The following is a 26,735-nucleotide window of genomic DNA, read 5'->3' as shown; positions in this document are numbered from 1 at the left end:
ATTTGGTTACATCATTGGGAGGACATGAAAGGGTAAGCTACATCAAAGGAAGAGTATTTGTCACCTCGAGAGCAGATAGCAGTTTTACCATTGGAAGGCTTACTTTGAAGTGGAGATCGCTGCCTCTGGTCTTCACACCAATACCTCAACTTCCCACGGGAAAGGAAGTGGCTTTGATACTGAACATATGCTTATCCAGGGTCCAAATGGATGCCCTGGCTGATACTCCGCCTCCCCAAAGACCCCTCCCCAGGACATCCCGGTTTGGCGGGGTAGAGTCGATGGAATTCTGCTATCAGGGTGGGGGCTTTTACATGCATAGCGGACACCCATTAATCGTGGCTAGAGTTCAGATGTTTCCAATGCACGAGATACTCCAGCTGGCTCCTCCGCACCCGAGAACCTAATACCTTGGAAATCTCGAAGTGTTGTTCCCCCTGCACCATGATTGGGGTCGCAGCCGCGGGTTCAGGGTGCCATTCAGGTGCCAGTACAAAAGGTTTTAACAGACTTACATGGAATACCGGGTGTACCCCCTGTAAAGTTTTTGGCAGCTCCAACTCCACCGTAACTTCATTGATAACCCGGGAGATTGTGAACGGCCCCACAAACTTCAGAGTTGGTTTCTTGCACGGATGTAAAGATCTGAGATTCTTGGTGGAGAGGTACACCTTCCCTCCGACCTTTAATTCCCATTGGGGTGATCTGTGTTTGTCTGCCTGCGCCTTGTACTTTTCCTTCGCCTGTTCCAAATTTTTTACCAGCCAGGGCCAATTGTTCCACACTGTGTTGGCCCATGCTGATACTTCGGGGGGATCGCCGCCCGGCGGGAGGGGTACGGCCCCTAAGGGTCCGAAGTCCATACCATAGATTGCTTTGAACGGACTTATATCAGTAGCAGAGTGTACCGAGTTATTATAGGCATATTCTGCCAACGGCAGCAGGTCGACCCAATTGTCCTGGTGGTAATTCACAAAACAACGCATGTAACATTCTACCACCGCGTTAACCCTTTTGGTTTGCCCATCCGTCTGCGGATGATAGGCTGAAGACAAACCCTGTTGTACACCTACAAGTCCTAAAAACGCTTTCCAAAATTTTGACACAAACACGGACCCCCTGTCACTCACGACCTTCCGCAGAAAGCCGTGCAATCTGAAAATCTGGTGTACAAATAAGCGAGCCAATTTGTGTGCAGAGGGCATCCCCTCGCAGGGGACGAGATGAACTTGCTTAGAGAAGAGATTTGTAACCACCCACAGAACCGTTTTGCCCTGGCTAGATGGGAGGTCAGTTACGAAATCCATCCCGAGCACCCGCCAGGGAGCCTCCGGAGACTCTAGGGGCTTGAGTAATCCAGGGGATTTCCCCATTAAGCATTTGCTTGTTGCACACACGGGGCAAGATTTTATGAACACATCGATGTCCTGGCGCATCCCCGGCCACCATCCCAACACCTCCCTTCGCAGCTCCGTGGGGATGTAATGTTTATCCTCGTGGGCGCCTTCTCCTAATAGTACCTGGGATGGGAGTGACTTCTCCCTCCGCTCTTGCTGAAGAGCCTCCCCCCACCTACGCTTGAACGCTTCTGGGAGCTCCTCTGGGATTGCTAAGGAGTGGGGGTAGATGCAGGCGGCCCCAGAGGGGGGACCAGGACCGACTCTACTGCCCTGTCTCCTTGCTCTCGTTGAGAGGACTCTCTCTCCCCCCCTGTGATCGTGACCAGAGGATCCCCTGGGATCGCCGGGGATGGGGGAGCCGAGGCAGCTCTCACCTGAGAGGAGTCAGGGGCAGACCCTCTCGCCACTGTGCAGGATTGGGCTCTGGTCAGGACTCCCATGCTACTCCCCTCTGTAGCCAAGCCCAGGCATTCCCGGGTGAAAAGGGAACCCACCGACCGCTCGACTTGACATTCGTATTGTGGCATCTGGGACAGCCCGTCGGCCAGGCAGTTGTCCTTTCCGGGCATGTGTTTAATGGTGAAGTGGAATTTGGAGAAAAAGTCTGCCCAGCGCAGCTGTTTGGCCGACAGCTTCCGCCGACCCAATATGGCCTCAAGATTTCGGTGGTCCATCCAGACCTCAAAGGGTTCTGCCGCCCCCTCCAGGAACTGCTGCCAGACCGTGAGGGCATGCTTGATAGCCATGGCTTCCTTCTCTCCGATCGGCCAGTTTAGCTCCGGTCCTGAGATTTTTTCCGAAAAATAGGGACAGGGTTTAAGCACCCCTTGTTCATCCCTTTGAAGGAGCGCACCTCCCATTGCCTTTTCCGAGGCACCTAATTGAAGGGTAAATGGTCTAGAACAATCTGGGTGAGCCAGGACGGGCTCGGAGGTAAAGCGCTCCTTCAGAGTTTCGAATGCCGCCTGACACCGGTTGTTCCAAGGCACTTGGTAATGTGCCAAGGTGGCCTCCTGCCCCTTCCCCTTGGTTTAGAGTAGATCGGTGATCGGTAAGGCTATTTCAGCAAAGTCTTGAATAAAACCTCTATAAAAATTTGCAAAACCCAGGAACTGTTGTACTTGCTTGCGAGTCCTGGGGGGTTCCCACTCCCATACTGCCTGAACTTTTTCAGGATCCATAATCAAACCTTGGGGGGAAATAACACATCCGAGAAAAGACAACTGGTTTTGGTTGAACGCACACTTGGACACACTTAGCATATAAATGATTATCCCTTAAGTGACGCAAAACCTCCTGCACCAAACCCCGGTGTTCCTCAGGGTCCCTGGAGTATATCAGAATATCGACCAAATAAACGATTACCCTTTTAAACAGGAGATCATGGAGGATCTCATTAATTAATTGCATGAAGCACAACGGGGCCCAAGAAAGACCGAACGGCATTACCATAAATTCAAAAAATCCGTAACAACAAGAAAAGGCCGTCTTTGCTTCATCCCCCTCTTTGATTCGGACCCGGTATTAGGCTTCTGCCAGGTCAAGCTTCGAGAACACACAGCCCTCCTGGAGAGCACTCAGGAGGTCCGGGATTAAAGGAATGGGGTATTGCGTTAGACTCTGTAACTGCGTTAAGCCCCCTATAGTCTACACACAGTCTGCGATCAGAGGTCCCCTTTTTTTCACAAAGAAGCAGGGGGAAGAAAACACAGCCTTGGACGGCCGTATGAAACCCCACTCCAAGTTCTTGTCCAGGAATTCCCGCAGTACCGCCTTCTCTTGGGGGCTCATGGGATAAACTCGGGCTTTGGAAGGCTTAATGTCCTTAAATAGTTCTATAGTACAGTCCGTCATGCGGTGAGGGGGTAACAGGTCACAGTCCGTCCCCTCAAACACATCCGCAAAGTCACTATACTCCGGGGGCAATGAGTGGGTCTCAATCGCAGCGGCATCCCCCCCTTCACCTCCGGGAATGTCGTCCCGGCCGTGTCTCTCGCACTGGGGAGCCCCAAACACAACCCGCCTCTGTTCCCAATTGATGCTCGGGTTGTGCCCCGCCAGCCAGTTGCTGCCGAGAACTACTGGGTAGGAGATCTTAGGTACTACTGTGAAGTGGATCTGTTCCCAGTGGTTTCCCACCCCCAGCAACACTTTCCGAGAGCGCAAATGGACGGGCCCCCCCCGAAGATCGCTCCCATCCATTTGATGGAAATACAAGGGTTGGTCCAGTTCTCGAGTTCCGACTTTCAGGCTACCACAGCCTGATCAATCAAGGTCCGAGAACACCCGGAGTCTAGGATAGCAACGACAGGTACAGGTTCCCCTCCCCGGGGGTTCCGTAACACAATGGGTAGCAGCAGCGTTTCTCCCTGGTCACTCACCCTAGATGGAGCCAGTTTGGTTTCTCCCGAGGGTGCCCTCCGTGCCGGCTCACTCACAGAAGGCTGTCCTCATTTTTTGCCGGTGAGGGTTCACTGTAAAGATCCAGGAGATTATGGTCATCTTCCGGTTCTGCTTGCAGAGCCGCCGTCCCGCGCTGGCTGGTAGTCCCCTCAGCCGTCTTACGATCCTGGACCTGAGGTGGCGTAAACTCTCATTCTCGGGTCGCCCGGTTGCCAGACCCTTCCACCGATGTGCCGGGACACTTGGCCGCGAAATGACCCACCTTTCCACACTGGAGACATGCTCCTTCCCTGAAGCGGCGCACCCTATCCAGGCTAAAAGTCCCTCGGTTCTTGCCCTCCCACCGCAGTTCCGCTGTGTTGCCCCCTTTGGTGGGAGTTGCGGGGGTTACCTTTGACGGGCGGTCCTTAGAGAACTGGAGGGTAAGCTTGCGAGTCTCCACCAAGGCTGCCAATTTAATCCAGTTCTCCACCGACTCCGGATCTCCCAGGGTCAAACAGCCGTCCAGCACTTCCCAACGCAGTCCTTCTCGGAAGTGTTGGACCTTAGTGGCCTCGCTCCATTCCCTTATCTTACAGGATAGGGATTGGAAGTCCTGAGCGTACTCACTTACGGAGCGGGTACCTTGCTTCAAATGATGCATGGCAATCTTAGCCTTCTCCCCACTTTGGGGATCCTCAAAACGACGGCGCAACACAGACATAAATTCCGTCAGGGATTTCAAGGTCCCAGGCATAGTTTCAGCCGCCGTTACTGCCCATTCTACCGCTTCCCTCTCCAGTAGGCTGATCACGTACCTGACCAGGGCCTCCTCTGAAGGAAAGGTTTCCCCTTGATCCTTCATGAACCCGGACACTTGGAGTAGAAAGTGGGGTAGCTGAGTGCTGGATCCGTCGAAGGACACCTTCAGATCTCTGGTGGTAGGTCGCCTGGGTGTGGGTGCCTCTCTACTGACGGGAGTTTCCGCGGTGGCCAGAGAGCCCGCTGGGGGTTGCTGTGGGGTTTGTCTGAGCTCCTTCACTTCCCCCAGAACAGTACCCAAGTCCCTCTGCAGTGCGTCCATCCGGGTCTGCAGGTCCTGATTCTGTACAACCAACATCTGGTTCTGGCCGCGAAGCAGAGCAACTTCCTCCGAGGTGATGACAACCGGGGTGACCGGGGAGCGGGTGAACGAGGGCTCCTCCAACCGTTCTGTAGGCACGGCCCCTTGGTTTCGTTCCCCCTCTTCACCGTACCGGGCGGTTAGTGACCCCCGGTAGAATCCGCCGCCAGGGTCCGACGATGCCCGTTAGTTGGCCCCGATTCTCCGTCGCTGCTCTGCTTGTGTGGGCAAGGAGGTCCACGTTAGCATCCCGGTAAGTCCGGACGGGCGCTGCTCGGGGGTCGCCGCCTCCGGACCAAAATCAATCAGGATTTCCTCCCCCGAGAGGAGCAAGGGCGTAGGTCACGTAGACATACTAATACTATTTCCTAAACACAAAAATAAAAAAGAAGGCTTGGAGATTCTGACCTACTGTCAGGCTTCAGTACCCCATTGCGTCTCAGCAATAAACTTTACTCCAGACGTACAGAGAATTTAAAGATTTATTAAGAAAAGCCAACTGGTCAGTTGGTCTAACGAACTTAAGGTCAGAATGCAGGTATGGGGAATACAGGGTATCTTTATAGGGAACATACAATACATTTGGTTACATCATTGGGAGGACATGAAAGGGTAAGCTACATCAAAGGAAGAGTATTTGTCACCTCGAGAGCAGATAGCAGTTTTACCATTGGAAGGCTTACTTTGAAGTGGAGAACGCTGTCTCCGGTCTTCACACCGATACCTCAACTTCCCACGGGAAAGGAATTGGCTTTGATACTGAACATATGCTTATCCGGGGTCCGAATGGATGCCCTGGCTGACAATGGCAAAACTCATCAGAAAATAAAACTAGGCATTTGAAAACTGGCCACCAAGGTCAGGATGATAATGGAAGTTGCACTGCCAATAAGAAAGGGAATTGAGAGATCCTAACATAGATTATTTGCAGAAGTCCCCCAATGTGATTTGTTACAGGAGCTACAGTTGTCTTTAGCAGGAGTAACTCATCCAAAAATAAAGCTAGGAGCCTCAAAAATTGGCCATGGGCTTCAGGATGGTAAAGGGAGTTGCAGCATTGACTGTGAAATGAACCGGAATATCATGGCTTGCACCATTCCCAGAACTCCCCCCCCCAACTCCCCTGCTCTTTGCATTGGAAGCTATGGTTGTCTGTGGCAGGCATAACTCATCAAAAAATAAAAGTAGGGTTAGGATTAAAAATAGGTGAGCAGCTTCAGGATGACAGTGGAACTTGCAGTGAACAAAATGAAGGGAATCATACAGATTATCTCAGATACAAACCTCTGGTATTTGGGGTGGGAGCAAAGGTTTACTGTCAAGAAGGCAGCCTGGGCAGTCAGCTCAGACAGGGAGGTTGGACAATATCCACTCTCTGACAAAACAAAGGGGGCTTAACAACTTCCCTGCTCAGATATTAGAGCCAGTGTGCTGTAGGGGTGAGAATGCTGGGCTAGGAGCCAGGAGAACCAGGGCGGAATCCCCACCCTGCCATGGAAGGTTGCTGGATGACTTTGGGCCAGTTAAACCCTCTCAGCAACACCTACCTCACAGGATTGTTGTGAGTATAAAATTGAGGAGAGGAGAACAATGTCAGCAACACTGATTCCCTGTTGGGGAGGATGGCAGGGTATAATGTCTGTTATGCCTTGACTTGGATGGCCCAGGCTAGCCCCATCTCGTCAGATCTCGGCAGCTAAGCAGGGTCGGCACTAGTTAGTATTTCGATGGAAGATCACCAAGGAAGTCCAAGTTGCTATGCAGAGGCAGGCCATGGCAAACCATCTCTAAATGTCTCTTGTCTTGAAGCCCTATGGGGTCAACATGTCAGCTGTGACTTGATGGCACTTTTCACCACCAATGTTTGTTATAAAACAAATTTTGGCTACAGAGTGTAGGAAGGAATGATCACTCTTGCTGTTGCTTCATCAGGTATTGCCGCAGCTCTATTGTCAGTAGGCAAAATGACTCATTCAGTTTTCAAGGGACCATTCAATATTGCGAGTGCAGCAAGCTTTGGGGTTGGCGAGCACAGCGAGTGGGGGGGGGCAGAGAGCCCTCCCCCTTGGTTGTAGTACTAAAAGTAGCCACTGCATCATGTCCAGAAATATGTTCTTCAGGTAATCCTTCTTGGATGATAAAGAAAATATTTGTATCCTCAGGCATTTGGGTTCTAAATGCAGCTTCTTCCTAATGCTTACATTGACTCGGAGAAAGCATTATTATTATAATGTTCACAGATAACTTTGCATGTATTCAACATCTTCAACATATATATTTCAATATTTGAAATGCTCACACTTTGCTTTTGTTTTTTACTTTTTGAGGAGTCCTTTAAGAATGATATTCTTGAATCAAGGTTCATTGTAACACAAAATATTATTAATATGGCAAATCCCATTCTTAGACATTTTTCAAATGCACAAGGTGCTGGTTTTTCCTTTCTCATCAGCAAGCCCTTCGCTAGCTGCCCCCCCTTCCTACATGCTACGCTTGCGTTGCGCAGGGCACAGACTTGATCACGCTGCTTGTTTTTTCATAACTCCCTTAAATTCAACAGAATAAATTCCACAACTGATTCTGCTGAACTGTATTTAGATTATGAGGATAAAAATTTGACTCTTCCTAAGTAATTTTGAGTTGAGAGGTGATTTTTTTCTTGTCCTTTATTTCAGCTGTAGTAAGATGTGCCACATTGTGAATGTAGTGAAATGTAATTTTAATTAAGGGGTTGGAACAGGGGAGGAGCAACTAAAAGGAAGCAGGAAGTTAGAAGACCGAGGAAGAAAGATGTCAGAGGTTGCCTTTGGTTCTTCACTGAATGTCTTCTGAGTTTTCGCCTAGCCATGCTGGGGCTGACCCGTATAAGCGGTCAGGCTCCTGGCATGAGTTAGGATGTCAGGCTGTTATCTCGGTTTAGATGTTTCCTTTCGTTTCTCTGCTGAACCGTCCAGACTTCAAGGACGGCTACACATACCAAAGCCTGGGAACGCCACTCCTGGGAAATAATGCTCTGTTTATGCTTTGTAATCTCCCGCCGTTTCTCTGCCTTATATTTCCAAATAACGGGCAAGACAAACCATAGCTGTCATCTTGCCTTCAATGAACTGTATTGCCTATTTGACCAGTAAAGCCATCTGCTTGGAATCTGATTGTCTCTGTGGTGATTTCTGGTTTGATGGGTCAAGAGCTCACATTATGACAGCTATCCCCCACTCTTCTTCATCGATTCTTTAGTCAGGCTGGAGCCCTGGAGGGTTCGCCTGCCACTCGGATGGGAGCTAGGAGAGCGCTCTCCGAGTGAACCGTGACTACTGCTTCTTGGAACCCTGGAGTCCTCATCAGAGGATCCTACCCTTCTACGGGACATAGTAGCTTAACTCTTTAGGACTAATTCAGAGGTTTGCCGCTTGAGTGGACTGGTCCAGACACAGTGGCAATCTCTAGTGAGGGTTCTCTGGATGTTAACGTCGGAGGATACTAATGCTCGTTTAGACCTCCAGGATTTTGATCAGTTGCTGGATGATGCCCGGCTGGCAACTGAGGACTTACAACTACTAACCGGTTTATTGGATAAGCTTATTGCCCGTGAGACTCTCTCATCCACGGCTCTAACGCGTCCTGTCGCCTTGGGGGAAGGTACCATGGCGGGAGCCGCACCGGCAGGTTTTTCTTTGGTACCCAATGCAGCTGACTGTCAAGCTGAAGCCAAGAGGGTCGCTATCCAGACGGCCCTCCTCTTTGCGGATTGTACAAAGGATACCACGATAGCCACCTTGGCTCAACATTTGACCTCGACATTCGGGGCCGATGCACCCGCGGTCGCGGTCCGAGTGCAACCATTGCTAGGTGGGGAGCCCGACCCCCTACTCACGCTCCTGGAAACGGAACTTTTACCGCACATTACCGCAGCTGCCGCTCTGAGACTTGAAAGCGCACAAGCTCTCGCGGATAGGGAAGCTCCTGAAGCGGCTAAGGCGGAAGCCGAGGCTCAAGCCGCAAGGGATAAAGAACTGCAGTTGGCTGCGGATCGGGCGCGGACAGGCGGCCGCCCCAAAGACTCCGGAAGGAGCGGTCCTCCATTGGGTCTGTCGTTTTCCCCGGTATTTGCCCCGTCGCGCACGACCCAACGCGCTCGCCACCTTGCGGAATGACGCCAAGACTCCGAAGAGTCTGAGGAAGAGGACTTGTATGGGGACAGTTCTCAATGGGCCACAAGTTTTCGGACAAGCAAACCTCATCGTACAGGTGGCCCGGGTGAGGACGTTCACCTGTTACGAGCTCAGAATCGAGAGCTATCTGGCCGTGTAGATCAACTCCAGGAGCTAATGGAACGCTTGCTTCAGGACAACAGGCAGTTACAGCAGGCCCTGGCAACCCCGGCACAACCCGTTCCACAGGGGGCCGCAGTACCGGTTCAGGGAGTGCCAGCCCAGCCACCCGCTAATGTGCCTGTTCAACCCCCGGTTCCCGGAGGTCCCGTTTTACCTGCACCCAGGGCACCCGTGCAACCGGGCCAACCCATGCCCGGTCCTTGGAAACAACTCAAGTTGAAAACTACTTACGATGGATCTCTCGAAACCCTGCCCTGTTTCTTGCATCAGGTAGACAGCTATATGCGAGAACAAGGACAGTTCTTCCCTACAGAGGACAGCCGGGTTCGCTATGTGGCTTCCCTTTTGACAGGTAAAGCAGCCGACTGGATGGTCCTCCAGTTTGACACCCGATCCCGCTCTATCCGTTCCCTCAACAATTTCATGACTGCCTTACGGAGGTTTGAGGACTCCTTTCTGGGGGAACGAGCCAAAGCGGAGCTTCTACAACTAAGACAGGGCTCTACTCCAGTTCGAGAGTTTGCCGATGAATTTCAGAGACTAGCAAGCAGAATTGTGGGCTGGCCCGAAGCCACCCTAATTCACCATTTCAGGGAAGCCTTACACCCTGACATTCTGAACTGGTCGTATATGTGGGGTGATCCCGACACCCTCGAGGATTGGATTCTATTAGCCGAAGAGGTGGAAAGCCGCCGGCGCTTTATTTCCCTTGTCCGCCAAAGAAACAAGGAGAAAAGCGTCCAAAAACCCCAGCCCAAGGCACCGCCCCCCAATCCACGGAAACCCGCGCGTCCACCCCAGGATCGCGAAACCCGGTTTCAAAGAGGTGCTTGCCTCACTTGTGGGGAACTGGGCCACTTTGCGGCAGTCTGCCCACATCACCCTGAACTCTTTCGTCCCAGCATGGCAGCCCGAGCTGAGGACGACCTCAACGCAGAGGCACCACGGCCACCCGCAGCGCAGCGCCGGGAAGACCCACACCCTCTGCACTTCACGTTGAGGACTCATCTATCCTTCCTACATCGAATGACCCCGCCGGGTCCCGGATTACAAATGCCCCATTGGGGGACAACTCTCCTTCTTCTAACGAAGAGAACCCATGGAATCCTCCAGCTTTAAACCTGGAATCCCCCCTTGATTTGTCAAAAAACGGCTCCGGTCTGTGGTGAGTGGAGCGTCTCCACAGACCTCTGCAGAATCTCCTGCTAAACCGAAAGCTCCCACTAAAGTGAAGGAAGTAGAAACCACCATTTATGTGGACGCAGTTTTACAACACTATAAAGGTGGTCCCCAACTACCCATTAAGGCACTCATTGACTCCGGTTGCGGTCGCACTCTAATCAATGAGGCCACATTTGCAGCACTCAAAGTCAAGTCCGAGGCTTTACCAGCCCCCGTCCAATTTGCCCAAATGAACGGAAGCCATTTCAAGGGGGGCCCAGTTGATCATCGCACTACAGGGGTGGCGATGGGTATTGGCTCCCACTGGGAGCAAATAGACTTTACCATAGCCCCTATCCGATTTGAAGTGGTCCTGGGAATTAACTGGATTAAAGGTCATAGTCCCAGTATAGACTGGGAGACGAACACTATCTCCTTTGCCAACCCCAAATGCGACCAGCACCGACAGCAAATTGCGGTGCTGTCTCCACCCACTCCGGCATTAATCTCCGATATCCCATCACCTACCTGATGTATACCAGGATTTGCGGATGTCTTTAACATTAAAGAATGTGATGCCTTACCCCCCCACCGAGCCACTGACTGTGCAATTGAGGTGGTGAAGGACTGCACATTAACCAAGAGTAAGATTTACCCTATGAGCGCTTCCGAGCGCACTGTACTACGGGACATTTTGGACAAAAACCTTGCCAGAGGGTTCATTCGCCCATCGAATGCTCCCAACTCAGCCCCCGCGTTTTTCGTCCGAAAAAAGGAGGGCGACCTGCGCCTCTGCATTGACTTCCGAAAACTCAATGCAGTTACTCAAGCCAATGCCTATCCTATACCGCTAATTTCAGATATTTTGGGGCAGCTACAAGAGGGACGTATGTTCTCCAAATTGGACCTAGTAGAAGCCTACTACCGCGTCCGTATCCGCGAGGGGGACGAACCCCTCACTGCCTTCTCTAGCTGTTTTGGAATGTTTGAATTCCTTGTGATGCCCTTCGGGTTAAAACGTGCCCCGGGGGTCTTCATGCAACTCATCAACGAAATCCTCCATGATTTACTGTACCGCGGGGTGGTAGTTTATTTGGATGACATTCTTATTTATTCAAAAACCATGGATGAACACGTCACTTTGGTCCGAGAAGTTCTGCACCGCCTGCGCAATCACCAACTCTTTGCAAAGTTGGCTAAATGCGAATTTCACCAGAGCAAAATAACTTTCTTGGGATATATAATCTCCCACCATGGCCTTAGCATGGACCCGACCAAGGTCCAATCCATCCTCGATTGGACTCCTCCCTCCAATCGCAAGCAAGTACAACAGTTTCTGGGCTTTGCTAATTTCTACCGCGGATTTATCCCTAACTTCGCCCAAATAGCGCTGCCCATCACCGACCTTCTGAAAACCAAAGGTAAAGGAAGCTCTGCTACGTTACCCTCCGCTAAGATACTGTGGACTGATCAATGCCAGACCGCCTTTGTAGCCCTCAAACGCCTTTTCACGTCGGAACCTGTGCTACGGCACCCAGACCCAAATCGAATGTTCATTGTACAAGTCGATGCCTCCGACATAGCTATGGGAGGGGCCCTGCTCCAAAGAGGACCAGATGGTCTCCTTCACCCCTGCGCTTACTTCTCAAAGAAATTTGCGCACTCCCAATTGAACTGGCCCATTTGGGAGAAAGATGTTCACCATGCACTTACTCTATGGCGACAATTCCTGGAAGGGTCTAAAGTCCCCTTCGAAGTTTGGACCGATCACAAAAATCTAGCTTCCCTCACAGGAACCCATAAGTTATCTGCGAAACAACAGCGTTGGGCGGAATTCTTTGCTCAGTTTCGTTTTGTCCTGAAGCATGTCCCGGGAAAACAAAACGTTCTCGCAGATGCTCTCTCCCGATTGTCTCAATACCCGGCGAAACTCGATCGGCCAACAGACTCTTTATTTACGCCCGCGCAAAGAGAAGCCCTGCCCGTACTGGCTGTACAAACCCGATCCCAAACGCTGCCCCGGCGGAAACACACAACAGCCGGCGCGCAAGCTCCTCCAGCCCTACCGGCCGCCCAGCTGCCCCCACAACAGAAGCGCACGATAGCCGGCGTTCCAGCTCCTCCAACCCAACCGGCCGCCCAGCCGCCTGCAGTCTGCACACCACCGCATGTAAGCGCTCCCCCCTCGTCAACCCCCATATCTGCTCCTACTACCACCATAATTAAGGGGGGGGGTTTCCCGTCTCCGAGTCTTTCTTAAATTCCCTTCGGGAACAATGCCTTATGGAACGCTCTGCTCAAACCCTGCCTCCTGGTGTAATCGAAAAAGGAGGCTCTTGGTACAAAGACTCGAAATTATATGTACGCAAAGCGCTCCGAAAAGACGTCTTACACTCGGCTCATGGAGTAAAAACAGCTGGACACTTTGGGTTCCTTAAGACCCTTCACCTGTTGCGCAGACAATTTTGGTGGGGGGGAATGCGTTCTGACATTGACTCTTTTATTCGCAGCTGTCCTGTTTGCGCCACAGTCAAACGATCTCAAGGCAAGCCCCCAGGACTACTGCAACCACTTGAAATACCCAGCAAACCCTGGGAAGTGATTGCTATGGATTTTATGACGGATCTCCCTCTCAGCGGGGGGAAAACTGTGTTATGGGTTATCACTGACTTATTTTCTAAGCAAATACATTTGGTTCCATGTGTGGGGATCCCCTCCGCTCAGAAGTTGGCCCGCCTCTTCGTGTCACATGTCTTTAGACTACATTCGTTTCCGCGCAAGATAATCTGCGACCACGGAAGTAGTTTCGTTGCTAAGTTTTGGAAAGCTTTTCTCAAATTGGTGGGGGTGGAGCAGGGGTTGTCTACTGCATACCATCCCCAAACCGATGGTCAAACCGAACGTGTCAATGCTGTACTTGAATGCTATTTGCGCTGTTATGTCAATTACCCCCAAGATGACTGGGTGGAACTGTTGCCTTTTGCAGAATATGCTTACAATAATGCTGTACATCAGTCCACAGGTTTCAGCCCGTTTTATGCGGTGTATGGACAGGACTTCGGTCCTATCACCCCAATAGAAGGATCAGAGGGGGAGGGGGATGCCGACATTGCCTCTTGGGCACACACCCTCCGTACAACATGGCCCTGGCTGGTTAGCAACCTAGACCGAGCCAAGCGCAAATACAAGGCGCAGGCTGACAAGCATCGTTCCCCCGATAGGGACCTGCAAGTGGGTAACTTGGTATACCTTTCCACCAAGAACCTGCGCTCCACCCATCCGTGCCATAAGCTCAATGCTAAATACATTGGCCCATTTCCCATCATCCGCCTCATAAATCCTGTCACGGTGGAACTGTCTCTCCCCAAAACTCTGAGGCGTGTGCACCCCGTTTTCCATATCAGCCTTCTAAAGTCCCATGTTGCTTCCCCACAATGGCACCCGGAGCCGCCTCCTGAACAGCCCATAATGGTGGGGGGGGAAGAACATTTCGAAGTCTCCAAAATCCTGGATTCCCGCATACACCACGGGGCCTTGCAATACCTGATCCGCTGGAAACACTTCCCCCCTGCCTATGACGAATGGGTTCGCGCGCGGGATGTCTCCGCCCCCAAACTCGTCAACGCTTTTCACAATACCTACCCGGACAGACCAGCCCCCTTGCCGGATGAGAGGGGGCCTTAAGGGGAGCAGGATGTCAGGCTGTTATCTCGGTTTAGATGTTTCCTTTTGTTTCTCTGCTGAACCGTCCAGACTTCAAGGACGGCTACACATACCAAAGCCTGGGAACGCCACTCCTGGGAAATAATGCTCTGTTTATGCTTTGTAATCTCCCGCCGTTTCTCTGCCTTATATTTCCAAATAACGGGCAAGACAAACCATAGCTGTCATCTTGCCTTCAATGCACTGTATTGCCTATTTGACCAGTAAAGCCATCTGCTTGGAATCTGATTGTCTCTGTGGTGATTTCTGGTTCGATGGGTCAAGAGCTCACATAGGCCAGTGTTTGCATGATTGCTTTGATGTTCATTCGCTCTGTTATTCCCTGTCCGTTCCCCCTCCCTTGCCTCGGCCTTGAGCGGCTAACGAGCAATGCCGTGTTTAGGCTCCGTCTTCCTCCTTCCTGCCAAGGGCCGTTATCTAGTAATTTCCCCGGCCGTTTGAATTTGCACCTGTGATGTAATCATGCTTTTAAGTTATGCCTCGTAGCCTGGCTCCTCATTAGCAGCTTTGAAACTGCAAGTTGCCTTAGCTTGACCTGTTGCTTCTACAATAAAGTTTACCTGCTTCTGACTTGGCTGTCTGAGCGAGTGGCTTTTAACCTGACAAAAGACAAGCAGGCTCTAGGGACAAACTGTTGACCTTTTTTTGTGTTATAGAAGTTCAATAAATAGCTTGTTATACCAATAACTATAAATAAATTTTATTTGCGGCTAGTATGCCAGATAAAACAGGTAAAACAGAAACTGACCATACAGAGTTGATGTTTACAACCAAGGCCAACAAAATTAGGAATCACCCAATTTTACATTTCCACAGACTAAGGATGTACATTAAGGCGACGGAGCTTCATTGCTACTGCACAGTACTTTGCGACCTGGGTGGTGATTGGTGAGCTGTCTCCCAGCAGAAACCTTTTGGTCCATTCACCCTCATCACCAGAGCCCATTTCCCTAATCAAAGGGTCAATAATATTGAAGCGGGCTGACTTGTAGAGGGGACATCTAAAAAATACATGCTCAATGGTTTCCAGCACCCCTGTGTTACACGGGCAAAGTCTCTCCACCCTGGGGATCTTCTTAAATCTCCCTTCTAATATGGCAGATGGTAGGGTTGCACATTTGGCCAGTGTATAGGCCCTCCTATGTGTGCCCCTTTCCAGGGAGTATAAATATACAGCTGGTGCTAGAATATACCTGGAATGTTGAGGTGCTATAAATGCAGGGGATCTCAAGAGATCCGTTTGAAGCTCAGTATCTTTGACTCTTTCATTTATAGGTAGTCTAGCTTGGTCCATACCCATTTGCAAAAGTGCTGATGGAGCAAGTCCCAAACTATTTAGTTTATCCCCTATAGCAATGATCCATCTTGATCTAAAGGAGTCACTCAGTACCAGTGGCAAAAGACCCCTACGATTAAGATTCATCCTAAACCATTCGTAAAGAGAGGATAAGCAGACCTTTGCCTCTACCCTCATTATACCAGTTTCTAATCGGATTAGGGTATTTGACACACATCTCAGGAGTTGAAGGGTAGCTCTAAGAAATTTGGGTTGCACCAGTTCAAGAGGTGTAAAGCAAGAAGGTGCAAAGCCAAGGTGCGTTCCATAGATCATCTGAGCTAATGTTTTTGCCTGGAAGAGTTTAAGGGCAGCCGGGACATAGTGAGCCTCTTTTGTCTGCAAGAACTTAATTATATTGCCAGCTATTCTTGTGCCTAGATTGGCGGCATAGGTATTGTGGGCGATCTTAGATCCAGAATCCTGAATAGTCACACCTAGGTATTTAAAACAAGACACCTGTTCCAACCTTTGTCCATTGACACTCCAAATCCTATTCCTAGGACATTTACTGAAGGCCATCACTTGTTTTCTCATAGTTGACAGTTAATCGTTAGTTTTCACAGAACACTGCCACTCTTGCAAGTGCTCTCCTTAATCCCACTGGTGTCCTGGATAAGATCACAGCATCATCCGCATAAAGCAAAACAGAGATGTGCCTATTCGCCAGTTTAGGTGGATGAAGTTCTGGTATATTAAGAGAACTAACCAAGTTGTTTATATAGAAGGTGAAAAGCAAGAAGACAGCCCTGTCTAACTCCTCTATAGGTGTTTATAGGATCAGTGAGATGCCCAGTTCTGGTACACCTAACTCTTAGCACTGTCTGCTCATGAAGGGCATGCATCAGCAACAAGAGCCTTCTATCTACGTTTGAGGATTCTAGCTTGGACCAGAGTAGGGGTCTAGATATTGAATCAAAAGCTGTCTTGAAATCAATGAATGCAGCATATAGCGATGACCGACCCGATGCAAGGGATTTGTCTATAAGATGCTGCAAGGTAAGGCAATGATCTGTTGTCGACCTTCCTTCCCTGAAGCCTGCCGGTTTTTTAGCTTGAATGTCCTCTTGATCAAGCCAAACAGGCGAATTGATCAAGCAAATGTCTTGCATATATTTTGCTAATAACATCAAGGAGACTAATTGGCCTGTAATTGGAGGGGTCTTCCCTGCTGCCTTTTTTATATAAAGGCACAATTACTGCTGACCCCCAGTCCCTAGAAATCTGCCCTGTAGCATCAATGTATGTGAATAAGGAGGATAAAAAAAGGAGCCCACCACTCTACGTTATCCTTGATAAATTCTGAGGGGTATTCCACCAAGCCCAGGAGCTTTGCCCCGTTTGAGCCGATTAATGTGTGATTCAACCTCCTTTAATGTGACCGGCAGCCAACGGATATATACCAATAACTGATACTGGATATATAGCAATACCTGAAGTCTCTGGCATTAATAAGACATGGTGTCAGAAGTCACAACCTTCACTCACTGCTCTAGCGCGGTGTTCAGATTCCCCCCCCCCTTCTTTCTCTGCACTTTTATCGTGGCCTCTGGAGCAACAAGCAGACAGGGCCTGTTCCTGACCAGGGGCTAGTTGTTAAGACCCTTCGCAAGAAAAGTGTTCAACTGGAAGCTACAGGGTTCCAATCATTCTTTATTTTGAGATCTGCATAAATCCAAAACAGTTCAGGGTTACTCACAACCTGAATAGATGATATCTGCAGTCCTTTTCTAGATGAGTCCAGTTTGTAGCTATCCGTGAAAACATAATGGATTCACACACCTCTCTATTCCTCAGTCTCATTAACAGTAAGAAAAAAGGAGCCTACTTTTCCCGGGCAAATTAGAACCTAACCTCCGGCCAATCAGTGAACTAATACCAAAACATGTGACTACTGAATATTGTCGAAGGCTTTCACGGTCAGAGTTAATTGGTTCTTGTGAGTTATCCGGGCTGTGTAACCGTGGTCTTGGTATTTTCTTTCCTGACGTTTTGCCAGCAGCTGTGGCAGGCATCTTCAGAGGAGTAACACTGAAGGAGACTGTCCTTCAGTGTTACTCCTCTGAAGATGCCTGCCACAGCTGCTGGCAAAACGTCAGGAAAGAAAATACCAAGACCACAGTTACACAGCCCGGATAACCCACAAGAACCATGTGACTACTGAGTTTCCCTAACTACAATAACTAGCATGCATCTTTCTTAAAGGGCAAGTACTATTTCCTGTGTGTGTGTAAAGTACCGTCAATCGCAGTCGACTTATGGCGACTCCTTTTGGGGTTTTCATGGCAAGAGACTAACAGAGGTGGTTTGCCAGTGCCTTCCTCTGCACAGCAACCCCGGTATTCTTTGGTGGTCTCCCATCCAAATACTAGCCAGGGCTGACCCTGCTTAGCTTCTGAAATCTGACGAGATCAGGCTAGCCTGGGCCATCCAGGTCAGCATATACTAGAAAATCTGCTAACAACTCCCCGCCTGGAATTCTATGAATTCCACCATCTACATGCTTGGCTGGTGGAAAATTCTATAACTTAGCACATATATCATACTACACTATTTAACAGCACAAATATGTAAAGGATCTCCAGACTTGAATTCATTCTTTGGTAGCGAGATGTGCCAGTTCAGTCTGGTCTGTCAAAGGTGTCTTTGGGTGTTCTTGTCTGACAGCACAATTGTCCAGCTTGCAAGTTGTGCTGCCTGTGATGTTGGTCCGTCACTCGTCTTCTGCATCAGTAAAGCTGAAGGTCTTTGAAATGGCTGAGTTCTTGAGAGCTGAGGAGACCGGGGTTACTGATCTCGAGTGGAGGACGGCTGGCACTTCAACTGTGGTGGTGGTTGGAGGACCATGGATGAATGACAGATCCTTGGAGTCTGACCAGCCTGGTAGTAGTTTGATCTTTCCAAGGATGAAGTCTGCATTCAGGCGCCTTTCCCCGCCATCAGTTCTCCAAGCTGCTACTGCTGTCACTATCGATGGGTTAGATGAGGTGACCCCAGAAGGGCTGTGAAGGCTGCGCTGGATGGATGGACTCTCGACGCTTCTGTCCAGGTTCTTCAGACCCATAGGCTGGACTTGTCGTCTGGCCTTGTCATCATCTTGGGTTGTCTGGAATGCTGCAGCCTCCAAGCTCCTGTGTTTCTTTCTGAGAGGGTGGGACACTGGGCATGTTTTTGGGCACATGCTGTTTCCATTGTCTGTTACGCTTTTGGCGAAAGAAGTTACATGGCTTGAAGTGAGAGCTTTCGCCGCTTACGATCCTTAGGATGACCCAACCTAGCTCTAATCTTTGAGCGTACGGGGTACCGAGAGGTCCATTGAGGAGCTCATAACACTGGAGCATCTCAGGACAGTCCATTCCCAACAAGACCATGATCTCTGTGTTGGGATCCAGGTCAGAAATCTGACTGGCTATAGGTCTCAGATGATGATAGCCATATGCAGCATCTGGTGTAGCAATTTGGACAAGTCTTTTTGGGAGAGCACCGCACTCCAGCAGTGGCGGCAAAGCAAACAGGGTTCCACCTGCGAGGCTGGATCTGGAAACCAAAGGCCTTTCTCCCCGTCGTTCGTGTATCACCGACGCACGTGGTCAGAGTAAACTGTGTCTTATTCCCTTTTAGTCCAAAAAGCTTGAAAAATTCAGGTTTGGCGAAGGACCGGTTGCTCTGCCCGTCCAGCCCTATGTACATCTTTATGGCCCTTTCTGGGTATCCTTCAGGGAACACCTTTGCTAGGCATATCTGATGGTAGGTTCTCTGGCTGTGTCCGTCCTCATGAGCTTGGGTACAGTGGGTGTTGCCAACGTCAGATTCACCTTTCCTGTGGTTTTCCTCTGCCGGCGCTTCTGTGGTGGAAGAGTTTGAGGTAGGAGATGATGGCTGGTCGGAGTCTTGGTACAAGGCATTGGGGCGTTTGTTACTGCCACACTCTTGGCATTTGACACTAGCGTGACAGTACTTGGCCATGTGATTTTTAGACTCGCAGCATTTGAAGCACAGTCTGTACTCCTTTATCAGGGCTTTATGGTCTTCCAGTGGTTTCCCTCTGAAGTCTCTGCATCTGTTCAAGGGGTGTGGCTTCTTGTGGAGTGGACAGGATGGTTCCGCTGGTTCCTCCCTTTTGGGTTCTGGCTTGGCTTCCAACACCTCCATCTGTCTCACGGATACCATTGCCTTAGCCTTGCTGTCTTGAGAGGTTATTTTCTCTCCATTAGGGCTGCAGTAGAGTGTAGCCAAGCTGGTTTGTCAGTCATTTCTTTCTTTTGCCATCTGACTGACAAAACTTACAAGGAATGAAAGAGGGGGATAGACTTGGTACTTTTCCTTGTAGTCGAATACTGCCATGCCCCACCTTTCTCGTAGCAACATAGGAAGCTTTTCAATAATGCCCTCTTATGCCCTGAATTGGTCAAGACATACAAGCCCTGGTAGCTCTGGACTTCTTTTGGCTGCTTCCAACTCTGATAGGACTTCCACCAAATTCCAAAGCTTATGATGGTCCTTCATGGTCACCTTGGGGAAGTTCTCTAATTTCTGCATGAGGAAGTCTTCAATCTCTTCTGACTCTCCGTAGTGCTCATCCTTTCCCAAACTTGCTCAAGCGCTTTCTCTGGCTCCTTGACATGTGCCGCGTAGATTCGCGTCATCTGCTCTAAAGATGCTGGTCCCAGCCACGCAGTCAAAAGAGTCAGCTCTTCATCTGCATGTAGTCTCATTTCTCCGATAACTTTCTGGAAAATGGTCTTCCATATCAGGTGGTCCTCTGGGTGGTCCGTACATTTCTGGACGCCTTTGTCTACCAAGTCTCTTCTGGGATTTCATGACAATGCACAGCTCCCACAGTCCCGTGTGGTCTGTCCATAGAGAGGTGTGGGATATCCTGATCCCGCCGGTTCACCACCATGCACGGGGGGTGACTGTGCAGGGACCATAGGCATAGTTGGAGGTGCAACATAAGGTGGCCTGCTCCCGAGAAGTGCTGCTTGTGTGGCATGCATTGTTACAAGGGGCTAGCACCTCTGGGAGGGTATTGATGAAACAAGAGCTGAAGGGTTTGTCGAGATCACAACCGGCATGGCCCGACTCCAAGCTGGTGCAGCTGGGGCAAGGAACTCAGGTGCAGGAACTGCAGAGGTTGCTGGGGTAGCGATGGTTGTGAGCGAACTCCAAACAGGTGCTGTTGATGTCACCTGTGTTAGCACCAGAGTCATAGGAAACGCATGGGGGCCCACAGGCATGGACCAACTTGGGAGAGTCATTTGTGCAGGTTCCGGTGCTCTAGACAGGTTCCCGTGCTCTGGTCGCCCCATGGTACACGTTAATGTTGTTGGGGGCCTTGTTATGGGAACTGTAGGGGTGATTTGATTCAAAGAATGCACCACTGTCATGAACTCTGGTGCGCTAGGGTTGAGAGTCTGTGGGAATTCCAGCTCCTGGTCATTCCCGTTCTCAGTAAGGTTGTTGTGGAAGGCTGTCTGCTTCTCAACATAGAACGACACCCACTGACCTGGGTCTTCTTCTTCTAGATCAGTGGTTCCCAAAGTGGGCATTACCACCCCCTGGGGGGCAAGGGGATTACCTAGGGGGGCACTAAGAGGCAAGGGGGCAGTAGGGGGGCACCAGAGGTAGGCCCCTTCAACTGTGTTGCTCACTAATTTACAATAGATCAAGCTATGGCACCATGCTGGCAAATTTGGTGGAAAAGATCAGAATTTTTTGCCAGACAGTAAAGAGTCGGTACCACTGAATCAAGTTCATCAGTTTTGTTGAATAAATTTCAACTAAAAAGTTTTAATTTGATTTTGAATAGATGTGCAATTAATTGTTACTGTTTTGAAATTTCATTGTTCTTATCTTCTTTAGCACGTCATGCAAACCTCTATTTTGAATAATGTTTTTTATTGGGTAGGGGGCGCTGGGGTTGAGTTTGTGGAACCAAGGGGGCGGTGGCCTGCAAAGTTTGGGAACCACTGTTCTAGATCTTCTGGACAGAAGTTTGAGCTTGGGCGAAAGGCTAGAGCCTCGTCCTGGATTCCCTCCTCGAGGACCTTTGCCCAAGCAGTCATTTCAGCTGCTTCAGCTTCCTTTTTTAGCGTCTCAAACCCGGCTTCTTGGGCCTCCTGCTCTGCCCTTTGCTGTGCCTGTCTAGATTCCCTTTCTGCTTGCCTTTCTGCTTCATCTGCACATAACTTGGCTTGTCGTCTCTCCTCTTCTGCCAGCAACTTGGCTTCTCGAGCTGCATACTCCGCCTGTTGATTTGTGGTCTCTCTTCTTAACCCCTCTTCCTTCTTGGTGAACTCAGCTCTCTTAGTTGCTGCAGCTGCGTTGGCCCTTGCTTTACATGCCTCCACAGTTAAATCAGCAGCTCCGGACTTGTGGGATGAACTGCTGATGTGGGAAGAGGCTCTGGGGGCACCTTTTTGTGAGAAAGCGGCGGAGAGCCTGGACGAGGCAGCAGAAGAATGGTGTGGCGACTTGGAGAGATTCTGACATGGAAGCAGGCGGATTAGCAGTTATCCAGGACACACCACCAGAACTCCTTGCTTTATAGAAAACAGTGTTGTTTAATTTACAGTGCACAGATAAAAGACAAACCGTCACGTAAACTTCTCTCCACCAAACTTCCCAACACAGAGTTACAATTACATAGGCTTATATACAAAACTCCACCTGAAACCAATAAGGCCACCTGCAGACCTGGCCATAGTATTACATCATCCTTACTGCTTCAAACCGGTTAGTTGCAGTTTACCCTAGAACCTGCAAGGCTATTGCTGCCTCTTGCATCATCCTAGATGCCTCTGATCTGACAGCTACCTGTCAGCTGTCTCTGTCAGATTATTATGGGCAACTTGTTACTCTGACACTCCTCAAGTTGTCATAATAATTTTACCGACTTCCGGTTCCTCCGCCGAACACCGCGGCAGCGTGAGGCTCGCGCTCTGGGCTTGAAAGCAGAGCGAGGGGCGGAATCTGCCCCCCCCCGACATCTACACGGCTCCCCTTGGAGGAGAGGGGAAGCTGATCTGGCTGCCGGTCTGCGTCTCATTCTCGGTGCGCTTGCTGCCTCGGAAGCGGCAGCGAGCACCCGGACGAGACAGCGGGAAGAGCCGACGCCATTGAAATTGCTGGAGCCCAGGAAGACAGCGCAGAGGCACGGAACACACAAACAAGGTCTCTTATGTATTCAATTATTTAAGCAACTAATTCACGGGGGTGTCTGACAGTCACTACAACAGGGAGAAGCATTTTGGATTTTTCTTTTCTAAACTCGCTAACGCTAACAAAATGAAACTTGACTTTTTGTCAAGCTGTTGTGCACCTGGAATTCAAGCTGTGCCAGTTCAACTCTGAATCATCTGAAACAGCTGGAAAAATTTAAAGGCGTATGACATGCTGGCAATGGAAAACTGAATGACTATATATTGTGCTAATGTTTCTCCAGATTTGACCTTTGTTATTTGATATTCCAATGAGGAAGGCTTTGATCTGATGTTATAAGCAATAAATCTCACCCCCTCTCTCCTTTCCTGGATTACAAAAGCAATCACCTCTATTCTATTGATGGGAGACAAAGAAGATAAAGCTAAGAAGGATACATAAAAACACCCCAAAGTACTGAGCAAAGAAACCAAACTGCTCCAGATCCAACAATCTCTACAACTTAAAAGAAGAGCCTCTGTCACTAGTTCAGATATCTCACCAGCCACTTCACCAGCAGCAGGGACAACGGTAACTGCAAAGATGACTAAAAAAAACCTGAAGCCACCCTCAACTCTCTACAAGAATTGTTACTCAAAACACTTCAGGAGGTGACATCAGTGAAACAGGAGGTGGTTTCAATTCAGCAAGAGATAGAATTTGTCAAGCAAGGCCTGAACCAAAATACAGTAGCTATCTCGGCACTACAAGATTCTATCTCATCCCTGACAGTAAAACAGGACAAGCTTGAAGCAAAGGTCCAAAAACAATCAAAGGATAATAAAGAAACCAAGAAGAGGGTTGATGTCCTAGAACTGTCACTGGAAGCAAGTCAAGAATGAGAGGAACGACGTGATGACCACACTGCGATGTTGGAAATGAAGATAAAAGAAAGTTGGATTCGCATACGCAGTCTCAAAGAAAGGCTGGAGGGCACAGATTTAAAAATGTATCTAAAAACGTTGTTGGCTGATTTTCTTCAAGAAGAGGAATCAATAGTGGAAGGCATGATTGTAACAGCTTACCGAGTGAACTCAGCCTATGCAACCAAAAACAAAGTTCCAAGAGATTGTTTGATTCAGCTTTTTTCAAGAAGTCACAGGGACCTAATTTTGAATAAACATTTTAATGATCCACTGAAAATAGATGGGAATCTGGTGAGGCTAATGAAGGAAATCCTGGGAAGACTACTGAGGAAAAGAAAAGATTTTGCAGAGTTTGTGGAAAATCTGCAATGTAATGGAATACAACACAGATGGGAATATCCCCAAGGAGTTTATTTTATCTTCAAAGCCAAAAGGTTTAAATATACAGATACTGTTAAAGCTGATCAATTTTTGAGAAGATATGAAGGGGAACTACGCAAACCACCATGTCAACCTTCAAAATAACTGGAGGCAAAGGATCTTACTGAAGAAGAAAAAGCAGCAGAAGCAACTGGGGGGGCAAAATCATAATCGCTGTAGGAGGAAGAAGATGGCTGAACTATATAAGGGAAACAAAATGGGATGGGGGAGGGGGAGATTGAAAATAAGGAGATTTGGAAACAATAATAATAACAAATTCAAAATGGGTTTTTATTAAATATTAAAATGTTGCAAATTTTTATCATGGAATGTTAATGGTTTGAATTCTCCAAATAAGAGGAAAAAATAATTTATTATCTACAAAAATCTAAAGCTAACATTTTTTTGTTTACAGGAGACACATATGTTAACAAAAGATGTTAAAAGGCTGGAGCAAAGAAAATTGGGTAAATTACTTACTGCTTGTAATGAAAAGAAAAAAAGTAATGGAATAGCTATGTAAGTCCCTTTAATATTAGAACCTAAGATTCTGTATAAAGACATGGGTGGAAGGATTTTGCTGGTGGAAATTGTAAGTGGTTTTCAGAAAATAGTCTTAGTGGGTATTTATGTACCTAATACAAATCAGAAAACGTTTTATACTAATTTAGCATCGGTACTAGCAGAATATGCTAATGAAAAAATGATTTGGATGGGAGACTTTACTGGTGTAATGGAGCCAAGGTTGGACAGGTCAACAAAGAAGAAAAAGAGCAAATCCGAAGGTAAACTACCTGGTATTTTTACTCATATAACAGATCAATGGGAAATGTTTGACTTATGGAGATTGATAAATGGTAATTAAAAAAGGATATACTTTTTATTCATCGAGACATTGCTCTCACTCAAGAATAGATATGTTTTGGTTATCTAAAGATATGGCAGGTTTGTCGGATGGTCTTGAAATTTTGCCCAAGGTGTTTTCTGATCATAATGCGATTCTGCTTAAGATCAATGTGGGAAATAAGTCAAATAAACCTTGGAGTATCAATGAATATTTACTAAAAAATAAGAAGATTGTAGATAAGCTGAAAACAGACATACAAAATTATTTTTTGGAAAATGTTGATAAAGGGACAGCGGATGATATTGTATGGGATGCAGGTAAAGCCGTAATAAGAGGTTTATTAATACAACAAAATTCGACGTGGTATAGAGAGAGAGAAGGTAAAAAGAAGAAATTGCTAGAACAAATCAAACAAGGAGACAGTTAAGAAGAGCACAAAGTAAATTACTTAAACAAGAACAGCTGGATAAGATAAAAAATCTCCAATATCAATATGAATTTCTAATAACGGCAGAAATAGAAAAAAGAACCATGTATAATAGGCAAAACAATTTTGGGCATGCAAATAAACTGGGTAAACTGTTAGCCTGGCAACTTAAGTATAAAGACAAGAAAATACCCATATTAAAAATAAAGAAGGATGGTAAAGTCACAACCGACAAACAAAATTTTTTAGAAACTTTTATAGATTATTACTCAAATTTATACAGACAAGGAGAGGTTTCCGAAAAGGAAATAGAGGTGTATTTAAATCAATTTGAATGGGAAGGAATTATACAAGAACATAAAGAATTATTAGACGCCAATATAACTATGGAGGAATTAAAAGCAGTAATAGGTAAAAGTAAATCAAATAAAGCACCAGGTGCAGATGGATTTACATTTTATTATAAAGTTTTTATAGAACAAATATCTCCATATTTATTAAAAGTGATGAATAGTTGTTTGCAGAACGGATCCATTCCAAACACCTGGAAACAAGCAAATATAGTTTTAATTCCGAAAACCAAATTCAGACTTACTGGATGCTAAAAACTTTAGACCAATTTCATTACTGAATAATGATTATAAACTTTTTGTTGCGATTTTAGCAAATAGGCTGGAAAAAATACTAAGTCAGGTTATTCATGATGACCAAGCAGGTTTCCTTCCAGGAAGACTGATTAGTCAAAATTTTAGAGTAGTATTAGATCTTTTAGAACTTGCGGAATTTAGTACTACACCCTTTGCAATGATATTGTGAGGGTCTGTATGCCTGGCCTTGGGTAGGCCTTTGCCTTGTATGCTTCCCCCCCCTGGACTCGTAAAAGCAGTCCAGGTCTCTTGACTTTCCTTGGTTCAGGCGCAGCGTCTGACGGGCCCCAGGTTGGAATGTCCCCTCTTCCCACGTCCCTCCCTTGCTCTCACTGACTCCCTTCCACCACTGTGGCCTTGGTGGGTAGATAGTACTAACAAGCTCTGAGTTCTTTGATGTTTTGTACCATGCACAATTATCTCGTAGATTCCCATAACACACGTTTGACATCTGCTCCCCTGTAGGGGTTATAATTCTGTCTTTGTGAATCTGGATTCACTTGCAACTTTACCAGTGTAAGGCCTGTACTTCTCTGAAGCTTCCAATAAAGTTTCTTGTTTCTGCATGACCGTCTGAGCAAGTGATTTTATGGAGTTTGCACAGGGAGGTTGGGAACCCTCACATTAAGTTGCAAGTCTCTTGCCTCGTTGTCCTGCTCCTGTACCGTTTTTGGACAGCTATGGCAGGCAACGGGGATGACGTCGACAAGAAGGATGACGCTGTACCCAAACAGCCCGACCTGGCCCCTTCGGAAGGGAAGTCGACTGGGAAGGCGCCCAGTGGAGCTGACTCAGGATCGGGTTTGGGTGCAAAGCCCAAGCCCACCTGCTTGGAGTCCTGGCTGGAATCTCCCCGGCATTGGTCGCTC

General features: G+C 48.2%; 1 protein-coding gene across 1 annotated transcript in view; it reads right to left on the bottom strand.

The window, feature by feature from the left end:
- Positions 1-26,735, bottom strand: part of OTC (ornithine transcarbamylase) — a 77,503-nt gene that overhangs the window by 18,956 nt on the left and 31,812 nt on the right. The gene's annotated exons all lie outside the window — the stretch shown is intronic.

Source organism: Euleptes europaea, chromosome 16 (assembly GCF_029931775.1).
Source record: "Euleptes europaea isolate rEulEur1 chromosome 16, rEulEur1.hap1, whole genome shotgun sequence".
Classification (NCBI taxonomy): Eukaryota; Metazoa; Chordata; class Lepidosauria; order Squamata; family Sphaerodactylidae; genus Euleptes; species Euleptes europaea.
Note: the sequence above shows the minus strand (reverse complement) of the source record. Positions and strands in the feature narration are given on the sequence as shown.